A 14,492-nucleotide genomic window follows, 5' to 3' on the forward strand; every position below is an offset into this window, starting at 1 on the left:
GATCGTGGTACTATCGCTCCCTCCGAGGCAATTTTAGTTGGTGACGACTCTTTAAATGTTTTAACTTATAAGATCGTTAATTGGAATGGGAAAAGAATTGATCGAGAGACCATTAACGGGAAGATGAAGAAGTCGGTTCCTTAGTTGTTCCTTGTTTTGTTAATGTTGAGTCTTAAAACGTACCGTAGGTTTTGTTTGGGTGCGATTGGCTTTGTTTTTGTGATGTTGTAGATTTGGTTTTACCTTTTGTCATAAATTTTCGTTTCGCGGTTTTTAGTTTTTTTCATGGTTGAGGCTCGATTTTAGATAGTCATAGGTTGTATATTCTCGCTTTGCGCTATCTTATTGTATCTTTCGGTTGGGAACGTTTTCTTTTGAAAAACGTTTTTGTTTCTATACGAGTTCGCGTTATTTTTGCAAAAAAAGAAAAGAAAAAAGAATGCAATTGTAATTAAAAAATTTACAACACTCTTTTAGGAGATACTTTAGTACAAAATATATTTCATAACTATTCATTAAGTTATTGGTTTTGAAGCCACCAAATTATAGTATAGTGAGTGATAAATCTTCCAGAGTCTTGACTTATTCCTTTCCAAAATAAGGTGGTAAAGGTGTTCGTATTGACATCACGACCGAATGACCTGATGAAAGGAACAACAAAGGGGCTTCTAAAGCCGGTTAACTTGGCTTCCTCGTTTGTTTACTTCTGATGCATGTCGATAGTTGATGTAGTTTGGATTGCTTATGCTTTCTTCAGTTCGTGTCCCTTTGGTGTCAAATTTAGTTTGTTTCGTTTTCCGCATTGGTTGAGGTGTTGTGTTTCATGTGTGGCTCGGTTAGAGTTAGCTAAGTCTAGTTATAGTTTTCATTCTAGCATGTTTATTTTTTGTAAGCCGTTTTTTTTTTTTTTTTTGATTTGATGTATCATTTTTAAGGTTATTTCATTTATTGACGAAGGTTTTTCTAATTTTAATAGTTTTCGTTATTTTACTAAGAAAATGTAAGATAATTTTAATACGTACGAAATTGTTATAGTCACCATTTTCGACTTTTGGTGTTTATTGTTTCCTAGTAAGTTCTGATCGTGTTCATCGAACTTTATCAAGATAACGACGGAGATTATTTTTTTGGTTAAGCGAGGAAACCCTCCCATGAACGAGTACATTGGCTCCCCCATAGAAGGTAAAACCTCGGATAATCAAGTCCCCCGAGCGTGAGACCTGGTACCGGGTGAATTGCGCATCATGCGCACCCTCTAGTCACACTCATTTTTTGAACAATTTGGCATAGCCAGGAATTGAACCCGAGTGGTGTGCTTCATTGGGCAACTCGAATGGAGATTTGTACACCAACATTTCGAGTCATTTGGTTGGATTTGTCTCATACTTTCTCTGAGCATGTATGGGAGATTTCTTGTATTAGTTACCACTTATGTAAACTTCTTGGCCAAGGAAATGGTCGAAACAGTCACGCAGAACCCGATAATTAAAAATAATTACCCTCTCCGAGTATCCTACTAAACAGAGAAAACTAGTTGGGCGACCTGGCTTTGCGCCGGTTTTTCACCCTTGATTAACATTAATTACATAGGTAATTATTGAGAAAGTAACTGTTTATCATATTTTTTTTTGTTTTATTTTTCGTTTTGTCGGGGAAGGACCCAAAATAGTTATGTGATTGATTTGTAATAAGCGTGAAAGTAATTATTCATCGTTATTTGTTTTAGTTTTCGTCTTGTCGAGAGAAAAGACCCAAATTCTCAATCAATAAAGTGAGACGTACATCAACGATTGGTACAAACCATGGGCGGTTTTATGTAGCGGCAAGGGGGCGCCCGCCCCCAGTGGATTTGCAATTTTCAGTGTAAAAATTTCAAATTTTTCGACTATCTCCAATGAATTTTTTTGCTCCAAAACATAAATATTTTGCCGCAAAAACGTTCAAATGTTGTCCAAAAAAATCCAAATTTAGCCCGAAAACCTTCAAATTTTGTCGAAAGAGCTCCATATTTTGTCCAAAAACCTCCATTTTTTTGGCCAAAAAATTGCTACGTTTTAAAAAAAAAATTCGCCCCGGTAAGAAAAAATTATGCTTCCACCACTGGTACAAACTATTTAATAAAATAGAAAAAACTATTTTTATAATATATGTGTGTGTGTATATATATATATATATATATATATATATATATATATATATATATATATATATATATATATATATATAGGGGGCAGGATCAATGGGGAAGTAACCAATCGGGGGGAAGCAAAAAAAAATAAAAAATTTGTTTTTTTTGAATTTTTTTTTTCGGCATCAAGATCACACAAAAATATGAACATTTAGAAGAGACACTTCGTGATGAATGTTATTATTTAGGCGGGAAAACGATCGACAAAAATAACATTCAAGATAATATTGTTCGTGAAGAATATGAACATTTTTTTTTCATGTTTTGTGAAGTAAAATTTAGCCCGATTTATAGTTTAGGGTTTAGGGTTTAGGGTTTGGTGTTTTGGGTTTATTCCATAAACCCAAAACATCAAACCCTAAACCCTAAACCCTAAACTCTAAACCGTTCGTGTTAAAAACTCAATCTAAATCCTAAATCTAAACCCTAAATCTAAACCCTAAACCCTAAATTTCTAAACCCTAATATCTAAATCCTATAAACCCTAATATCTAAACCCTAATATCTAAACCCCAATAGCTAAAACCTCAAAATACGCTCGAAAAACACGATAATTGTTATATATTACTTCTTCGAGCGTTTTCCCGCCAAAATAAAAATATTTATCACAAAGTGTCTCTACTAAATGTTCATATTTTCATCTCATCTATAATGTTCGTGAACAAAGTTTTTTCAAAAAACGAAAAAAAAAAGTTTTTGCTTCCCCCCGCTTCCCCCCGAATGGTTACTTCCCTCTTGATCCTACCACTATATATATATATATATATATATATAATAACAATAGAACAGTTATTAAAAAATGAGTTACGTGGTTAATTTTTAATAAGAAAAAAAGTTAAACAATAATAAAGTGGAAAATTATGTGATTGATTTAATAATAATAATAATAATAATAATAATAATAATAATAATAGTGAATAGTTGTTAGATAGTAAAAATTGTGTAATGGATTTATATGAATGAGGTATTTTATGGTTAAATTATAAAATGTGAAAAATTTGTGTTAAGTTTTTAAAACTATATAGTTAAGTACTATAAAGGATGTGTGTGAATTGTAAAAAATAAAAAGTTTGTGGTAAGTTTGTGTTTATAAAGTTCAATATTCACTTTGCCTATACCTTTTAGATATATAGAATAGTGTGAAAAGTTTGTGGTAAGTTTTTATTAAAACTATATAGTTAAGTATTATAAAGGGTATGTGTGAATTGTAAAAAATAAAAAGTTTGTGGTAAGTTTGTGAAGTTTATAAAGTTCACTATTCACTTTGTCTATACCTTTTAGATATATAGAATAACAAGTATTCGAGTCGGCCCGCTTCGCTGGGCCCAAAATCGCTAGCCTGTAAAAAAAAAAAAAAAAAAAGAACCCTTGCAAGAATCAAACCTGCACCCATCTAGAAACAATAAAGGCCACCAAGCCACCGAGCCACTTATGTCTTTGTGTTATTATATTACAGTTAGTGATATTTATATAGTTAAAAACGTCGCTATCAAAATTGCAAAGGGTAGCGCTGTAGATACTGATAAGTGTAGGGGATGAAATTGAAAAAATTGCATTTAAGTTTCAAATAAATAGTGACTGTTTTTTGTCTTTTTTTTTTGTTTGTTTTGTAAATGAATATATATAGAATAATATCCTTCATATATAGTATGTGTAAACTTAATGGAATCCAATATACGGAGTATTAAACTACTAGTGCTAAAACACGTGTGATATATGACAATAGTACAATGGAAATACCGTAAACGGTAACATCTCATACAAGCAAGAAACGAAAGGTTAAATTTATTACTACGTAGATAATTAAAGTCACTTACGGTAGATTCTAGCTCAGTATCGTTTCGTTTGTAGCTAAGGTTCATTCTTTGTATTTGAGATATTTGAGTTTTAATAATAACTAGCAAAAGTGACCCGCGCGATGCCGCGGGGCCTTTCGGATTGCATATTATAGGTGACGTAGCGTTATATATCTACAGAATTAAAAACGTTTTGCTACGGGTTTGAATACACGTGGTTAGTATCTAGTATACCTAATGGTCAGTGCGTTTTTAACGCCGGGAAGATTGCGTAAAAAAGGGAAACGGAATCATCAATATGATGTAGGTAGTTTGGGTTGTTTATTATACGTGTATGTATATAAATGGAAGATAGACCGGAGTATTTACCGTTTTTTGAAAAACTTCCGTTTCGCGTATAGTTAGTTGCGTTGGGTTCTTAATATTATTTCGAGTTGAACGGTGGCGTCGGAAAAATTTAACGCCTAGCGAGCGAGAAGATATGCGTCTTTGAAAATTTGAGTGGAGTTGATTAATTAAAATAAAGATTTGACATTTTGTACCCCTGTTTTGGGGGGTGAAATTGCATATTGTTCAAAGTTGGGGGGCGGAGCTGTTTTTTTGCCTTTGTTTTTTCCCTTTGTAGTTTGATTTGGGTTTTTTTAGGCAAAACGACCAAAATGGTCATGCCTCTTAGTATATACTAGTCCGGATCCGGCCCGCGCGATGCGGCGGGGGCTTTCGGCTTGTGTATTCATATTTAACGTAGCGTTGTGTATTTACAGAGGGGAAAAGCGGCTCATGTCTTAAGCGCTTTTTTAGATGTCGTTGTCTTAACCGTTTTTTAAAAAGTGTCCGTTTCGAACGTAGTTAGTTTCGTTTTGTTCATAAAAAAATTTCGAGTGTAAGGGTGTTGTAGGAAAAATTTAACTTGCGGCGAACAGAAAGATACGGGATGTCGTTGTGTTAAGCGTTTTTTAAAAAGTGTCCGTTTCGCGTATAGTTAGTCTCGTTGGCTTTGTGAGACTGTTTCGAGTTGAACGGTGGCCTCGGAAAAATTTAACTCGCACCGAGCGAGAAGATTATAACAACCCGAAAATTTCTGACAAAATTTAAACGTAACTTTTATGTAATTTCAACGATTCACGAACAATTATTTGAAAATAATTATGTATTTGTATTATTATTAATATTGTTTTAAACAATATTATCATTAATTATTTTATATCATTTGCAATTATTATTATCAGTAATATAATTTTAATTAGTATGAGTATTAATACTTAACATTAATATTAGAATAATGAAATATCATTATGATTATTATTAATATTATTATTATCAAAATTATTGTTATTATCATTTATCATTTATTATCAATAATATTAGTATTAACATAATTATTAATAAATATCATTATTCTTGTTATTTATATTAGTATTAGTATTCTTATATTAAAAGCATTATTATTATTATTATTATTATTATTATTATTATTATTATTATTATTATTATTATTATTATTATTATACTTATTATTATTATTATTATTATTATTATTATTATTATTATTATTATTATTATTATTATTATTATTATTATTATTATTATTATTATTATTATTATTATTATTATTACAATTATTACTATTATTAATAATATAATTATTATTATTAATAATTATTATTAATTTGTATTATTATTAATATAATTATTAATTATTAAGCTTAATTAAATAAAATACCTAAATTAGGTAATATTACTATATTTTTTTTATGAATCATCAATTTTTTTTATTTCTTTTCCCACGATCTGTTTTTCTTTATTTTGTATATATTTTATAAACAAATTAGGTATTCAGCTTATTTTTATATTTTTATAATATGTTTTTTATTTTTTTATGTGATCGTATCTGTTTTATTTATTTATTTCTTGATCGTGATTCTTAATAGACTTACATTACTGCATTGTACAGTCAACTAACATTATCAATATCATTTATATAATGATGTTTGATTTCTGCAAATCAGAAAACAAAAACAGCAAATCAGATATAAAAAAAACCCAATACATCTCTGTTCTAGATCCATTTTTAACAAATTCAAAATCGACTTCCATTTTAAAATCCTTAAACGCAGTTTTGTTAGAAATCCCTTAGTGAAACTATGTGCAAAATCTCAGGTTCCAATTTCCATTATCAAATTCAAATTTTCGAGTCAAAGATTTAATATAAAAAGTCAAACGAACCTTCTTTGAAGAAATTCGAGTTACATGTTATGATTAAGGTAAAATTGATATTTTCTAAAGTTTCAATGAATGTTTTCTAACATATTTCATGTTATAATGTTTATCTAAAACGATCTAGAAATTGAGATTGAGTTTTGAGTTCTTTATTTTATTTTTTTCGAACAGCAGCAGCTTCTTTATTCATTAATTTTTATTTTTATTTTGTTTTTTGTTAATCACCCAAGTCGTTTCTGTTTAATTGCAAGTTTTAAAATAAATGGAGAATTCGTTTTTGGATTAAACTCTGGTCGACTTTGAAATTTAGAAGAAGAAGAAGAAACGTAAATATGGGTTTAATATAATTAATATGGGAATTAAATCAGAAAAACAAGCATTGGTGTAATGGTTAAGGGGTGTTAACGGGCTAGCGTGAGGTCGCGGGTTCGAGTCTCATCTTGGACATTTTTTTAAGAAAAGCTTTTTAAGGTAGTTTTCCCATTTCTAAATTATTATTATTATTATTATCTTTATTATTATTACTAATGTTATTATAATTATTGTTATTATAATTATTACTAGTATTAAAAGTACTATTAGTATTACTAGTATTATCATTATAATTATTAGTATTATCATTATAATAATTATTATTATTTATATCATGATTATTATTATTATTATTATCAAAAATTATTATTTTCATTATCATTATTATTAAACCTTTCATTTTATTTAAAAACTACTAATATCATTATTACTATTACTCTTGGAAATATTACAAAAATTATTAATATCATTAGTATTAACATCATTATTATTGTATTATTATTGATATCTTTAATTATTATGATTTAGATTATGGTTATGTTAAGTATTGTTATCAAAAATTATAATTTTTATTATTATTATTATTAAACTTTTCATTTTTATTAAAAACTGTTATCATTATTATTATTGTTGTAAGTATTATTATTATTAATATCATTATTATTACCATTAATGAAATCATAAACATTATTATCATTATTGAGTATTATTATTAATATCATTACAAATATTATTTTAGTATTATTATAATTACTATTTTAACAAACAAATGATATATATATATATATATATATATATATATATATATATATATATATATATATATATATATATATACACATATAACATAATAAAATTTATATTTTTATCTATTTAGAATGTATAAAATAAATATAAGAAACTTACATGTTATTAATATAAAAATGACATAACTAATAAATTTATATATATAAACTTATTCGATTACGAGTATATGTGTTAATATATATACTTGATATAGGTTCGTGAATCCAAGGACAACTCTACACTTGTTCAATACCATCATACGCATATTTACTACAAACTATCGTATCGTATCGTGAGTTCATAGCTCCCTTTTTATATATATTTTTGGGCTGAGAATACATGCGCAACTTTTATAACTTTTTTACGTTTAGACACAAGTACTCAAACTTTTATGCTATATACATGCTTTGTCATGCTAAATTCCTGCCGTAATATCGTTAATTGCTGAGGTATAAGATGCAAACTTAGTTATTGTGAGTAGCGCTACTGAGAGTGACGTCTCTAGTCAGTTGACCGTTGGTCTTTGACTACATAATAATGATTCAACGACATGAATAACAAGTGTCACGGGTAACTTTTGTCTAGTAGCGATATTACAAACAGCAGCTCTTTCGATTAATATATTTGGTATTAATCAACTTTAAACTGAAATCTTGTGGTCTAATGCTATATTGAACTATTGATTTATGATAAACCTATGAACTCACTCAACCTCGTGTTGACTTTTTAAGCATGTTTATTCTCGGGTCCTACATAATGCTTCCGCTGTGTATTTGCTAATTGAAAGCAACACTTCAACAAGTCATTCATGGATAATTTGAAAGACTTACACTTGCTAAATTGATGATGATTGCTTGCTATGCTTGGAGTCTTCATTACATATCATATCAATTAAAGACATTTAATGCGTTGTTCATTATATACAATGTAATCTATTTATCTTTCGCTGTAAAACTCAATATAACATCTCATATAGAGTCGTTCTCGTTTATACAACTGTGATTTGATATAATTAGTCACAAATACCCCAGGCCCTATTTGGGGGTGTGACAGAAAAGGTATCAGATCAGGCTGTTGTAGAGAACCAGGATTGCATTTTATGTGTGCCTTATACAATTAGGTACATTAGCAATGTAGGACTACAACTTTCCTTGACTATAGTGCCTTTAATTATTGCCTTTAATTGTTAAATGCTACACTATACCTTAGAAACTATGCTTATTAAATTCTTTAATCTTCCTTAGAATGCCAAGCCAATCTAAGAACTCTGCTCACTCTCCTAAGTACTATCCAATTCCGCCACCACATTTAAATGCGACACCATGATTTCTGAAATTCTCGACTTCCCTTTGTTCTCTATCATGGTTTTGTGTATTACATATGTATTACATGAAATGTTATCCATGATTTTTGAAATCTCTAATATTCATATTCATTACTTTCAAAATCTTTGCTTTCTAGTTATTTTTGATCATTGAATTTTCTTGACGGATGGCGTCTACGAAACTCTAGAAAGGAAGGGTTTAGATTACCGATTTAAAGGATCCTATAGCTCAGGCCCCTAGACCTGAATAGGCCATTACGAATTGAAAGTCTTTAATCGAAAGATTATCTGATTAAATACTTATCATTTTTATCTCGACACGTCATACTGCAATTATTGCATAAATGAAGTATAGACAAATCATATCTTATCATATCTATCCCAATAGACTTTGTCTAACACTTTTCCTAAATTTTCTCCGTAAATTACAAAAATCTTTTTGCTATATATACGTATTCGAGGAGACGAATATATCATTCAGTATTCATTTCATATCAAACCCTAATTCCAATCACAAAATATGGATTTCTCACTTGATTCCTCGAGCTCTACAGGCAGCGTAACCGGAACGAACGAACCAATTAGTCATCATCTTTTCTGGATGAATTGGGGATGGGTTTGTAGCCGACTCAATCAATGGAGAAGTGAAGAAGGTGATCCTTTTCACCCACCTCATTGCCCTATTGGCGAAGAACCAGAAGCACTTACCGGCGAACCAGTTCGGAACACCATTTTCACCTTCATTTCCAGGATATCCCGCCACGAGTATATAATATCTAAAATTCTAGATCTTATTCATCCCCATGTTCGAACTGCCAATCATCCCGGAATAATGGAAGAAGTCAACGATCTTCGCGCTCGAATAGTGGCTCTGGAGAATATGGTACAAAATCTAAGAGCATCAGCAGCATAACCAGTACCGACATCACCACCAGTATCAGCATCAGCATCACCACCAATAGCATCAGCTTCACCAACAACAACATTCGCATCTTACGCCTCAACATCACACTCAGTACCTCAAACATCAACATCATACGTACATAGATACCAATGAATATTAGTAATAATGAGTTAAGATGTATTGACTCATTCTTCCTGAAGAATTATACATGTACATTTTATATATATATATATATATATATATATATATATATATATATATATATGACATTTAATGCGTTGTTCATTATATACAATGTAATCTATTTATTTTTCGCTGCAAAACTCAATATAACATCTCATATAGAGTCGTTCTCGTTTATACAACTGTGATTTGATATAATTAGTCACAAATACCCCAGGCCCTATTTGGGGGTGTGACAGAAATGGTATCAGATCAGGCTGTTGTAGAGAACCAGGATTGCATTTTATGTGTGCCTTATACAATTAGGTACCTTAGCAATGTAGGACTACAACTTTCCTTGACTATAGTGCCTTTAATTATTGCCTTTAATTGTTAAATGGTACACTATACCTTAAAAACTATGCTTATTAAATTCTTTAATCTTTCTTAGAATGCCAAGCCAATCTAAGAACTCTGCTCACTCTCTTAAGTACTATCTAATTCCGCCACCACATTTAAATGCGACACCATGATTTCTGAAATTCTCGACTTTCCTTTGTTATCTATCATGGTTTTGTGTATTACATATGTATTACATGAAATGTTATCCATGATTTTAGAAATCTCTAATATTCATATTCATTACTTTCAAAATCTTTGCTTTCTCATTATTTTTGATCATTGAATTTTCTTGACGGATGGCGTCTACGAAACTCTAGAAAGGAAGGGTTTAGATTACCGATTTAAAGAATCCTATAGCTCAAGCCCCTAGACCAGAATAGGCCATTACGAATTGAAAGTCTTTAATCCAAAGATTATCTGATTAAATACTTATCATTTTTATCTCGACACGTCATACTACAATTATTGCATAAATGAAGTATAGACAAATCATATCTTATCATATCTATCCCAATAGACTTTGTCTAACACTTTTCCTAAATTTCCTCCGTAAATTACGAAAATCTTTTTACTATATATACGTATTCGAGGAGACGAATATATCATTCTGTATTCATTTCATATCAAACCCTAATTCCAATCACAAAATATGGATTTCTCACTTGATTCCTCGAGCTCTACAGGCAGCGTAACCGGAACGAACGAACCAATTAGTCATCATCTTTTCTGGATGAATTGGGGATGGGTTCGTAGCCGACTCAATCAATGGAGAAGTGAAGAAGGTGATCCTTTTCACCCACCTCATTGCCCTATTGGCGAAGAACTAGAAGCACTTACCGGCGAACCAGTTCGGAACACCATTTTCACCTTCATTTCCAGGATATCCCACCACGAGTATATAATATCTAAAATTCTAGATCTTATTCATCCCCATGTTCGAACCGCCAATCATCCCGGAATAATGGAAGAAGTCAACGAGCTTCGCGCTCGAATAGTGGCTCTGGAGAATATGGTGCAAAATCTAAGAGCATCAGCAGCATAACCAGTACCGACATCACCACCAGTATCAGCATCAGCATCACCACCAACAGCATCAGCTTCACCAACAACAACATCCGCATCTTACGCCTCAACATCACACTCAGTACCTCAAACATCAACATCATACGCACATAGATACCAATGAATATTAGTAATAATGAGTTAAGATGTATTGACTCATTCTTCCTGAAGAATTATACATGTATATTTTATATATATATATATATATATATATATATATATATATATATATATATATATATATATATATATATATATATATATATATATATATATATATATATATATATATATATATATATATATATATATATATGATTTAGAACAATAATATATCTTTTCGTACTAAGCTATTACGTTTGAATCTTAACTAGTATGTACTACTTGGTTAATTCATATCACTAATATGCTATGATGAACATTCTTCGTTAATGACTTAGAAATCGTTAATCACTGCTTCAACACCATAAAATCCATTTCATAATATTTCTGCTGTCACAGAAATGTTAATTGTGAAAATATTTTAACGGGTAGGTAATACCCAAGAAATATTTAGACTTCACATTAATATGTTACATTGTACATTCTTCAATTCTGATTCAATAGTTAGTAACTATACTACTTACATACACAAATATATGTATCCGTTCACTAAAGAATAACCATCTTCATACAAATTCAATTACCTATTCTAATTTTGACATATCAGAATCCAAGTAAAGCTTTAGCAGGTGTTATCTTCCTAAAGATCACTATATTCCTAAATTATATTCATCCGTATTCTGTGATGAATTATCACATCAAACCACCGAACTTACCATTCCTTACTTTTGAAAATCACAACATTTCTTCGTCAACCGTTAGATCCATTGATGGATACATCATACGCTTAAACACTTCAAATTCAAAATTTTTGAAAACATCCTTTGTATCTTGACGATCACAATCAGCATTTAATCATCTAAAAATAAAATTTCTTGAAATCATTGATAACGGATGATTCAAATATGGCTGCATTAAATGCAAAGGAAACATTGTAGAAGGTCTTAAGGGCCAAAAGTGAAATGCCCCATCCTAATCCATCCGGACGAAGTCCACATCGATTATAAACGATTCACAATAGTTGGTTACATCGCGAGGTACTTGACCTCTATATGATATATTTTACAAACATTGCATTCGTTTTTAAAAGTCAAACTTTTATTTCATTGAAAGTTGACGACATGCATACCATTTCATATTACATCCAACTATAATTGACTTAATAATGATCTTGATGAACTCGACGACTCGAATGCAACGTCTTTTGAAATATGTCATGAATGACTCCAAGTAATATCTCTAAAATGAGCAAATGCACAGCGGAAGTTTTCTTTCATACCTGAGAATAAACATGCTTTAAAGTGTCAACCAAAAGGTTGGTGAGTTCATAGGTTTATCACAAAACAATAAAATTCATCATTTTGATAGACCGAAAGATTTAAATCCTGCATGATACAAATGGGCCCGAATCCTATACCCACCTGTAATGTACATGCGATATCTTTTAAATACAGTACACCTTTCTCGTGTACGAAATCATGTTTCATAAATCTTAGTAACCGTACACATATCTCGTGCACAAAAATAACATACACATAACCTGTGTATAAAATCATTCTCTCGATACATAACATTCACATCAATTGGTAGCAATTATCATGTCCACATAATTCAATGGTGGCAATTATCATGTCCACATAATTCAATGGTGGAAATTATCATATCCACATAATTCAATGGTGGCAATTATCATATCCACATAATTCAATAATAATCCGCAGAACTTCTGTCTGCATAATAATTCATTCGAGGAATATTTTGCTTGTGTCTATTTCGTCAAACATTTATAAAAGCATTTCATGTATTCGCAGTTCAAAATATATTTCAAAAGCATTTAATAAAGCAGTTGTAAAAATAGCGCATGTATTCTCAGTCCTAAAAATGTAAAGAGTAAAAGGGAATCAAATGAAACTCACCATACTGTATTTCGTAGTAAAAATACATATAACATCATTGAACAAGTGTAAGGTTGGCCTCGGATTCACGAACCTATACCATTTGTATATTTATTAATACATATCCTTGTAGTCGAACAATTATATATATATATATATATATATATATATATATATATATATATATATATATATATATATATATATATATATATTATCACTGATATAATTTTTATATTATTACTTATATATATTTCGTTATTAATATATGTTCATTTATATATATAAAAATATAAATTTTGTTGCATTATATATATTAAATATTATATATATATATATATATATATATATATATATATATATATATATATATATATATATATATATTCCATTTCTTTGTTAAAATAGTACTTATTCTAATACCAAAATAATATTAGTAGTGATTAAAATAATAATAGTGATAATAACAATAATACTAGAAATTATTACTTTTATTAACATTGCTAAAGATAACTACAATAATAATACTTAAGTGATAACCTTAACAATAATAAATACGTTAATAATACGTATAAGATTGATAATAATAATAATAATAATAGTAATAATACTAATAATACTAATAATATTTTTAGTCATAATTATAATCATAATAATAATAATGTTAACTAATACTTTTAGATGACAAAATCTATAATAATAATTACATTACTAATGTTAATAATAATAATAATAATAATAATAATAATAATAATAATAATAATAATAATAATAATAATAATAATAATAATAATAATAATGATAATAGGAATGAAGTTAAGAGTGTATACCCCTCTTGAAGCCTTTTCCAAAAAAAAATGCTCCATACGAGACTCGAACCCCTAACCTCTCGCTCACACACAAACACACTTAACCATCGGACCATGCTTGTTTTCCTGAATTAATTCGTAACCCCCATTTACTTAACCCGTTTTTGAGGAACCCAACCACAATTTCATAAGCCCAACATTTAGATTAATCCTCGGCCCAATTACAGCTCAACTGATAACAATGATCACGACCCAAACGATAATTAACACAACCCAAAATAGAAAAGAGACTTAACCTGATAAAAACAAATCCAGTAATATAACTCTTTTTGGGATGTTTGAAATAACAATTTGGTTTCTTTGTACGTGAGATTGAGGAGTAGTAAAAGAGGGTTTCGGTTCTCCCTTGTTCAGCATCGATCGTCGATCATCTACTTCATCGAATTACCCACCATCGTCATCATCGTATCACGTAATCATCATCATTAAATCTTTAATCGCTGAACAGGAAACAAAAGAATACGCATCAA

The sequence above is a fragment of the Rutidosis leptorrhynchoides genome, chromosome 1, assembly GCF_046630445.1.
Source record: "Rutidosis leptorrhynchoides isolate AG116_Rl617_1_P2 chromosome 1, CSIRO_AGI_Rlap_v1, whole genome shotgun sequence".
Taxonomy (NCBI): domain Eukaryota; kingdom Viridiplantae; phylum Streptophyta; class Magnoliopsida; order Asterales; family Asteraceae; genus Rutidosis; species Rutidosis leptorrhynchoides.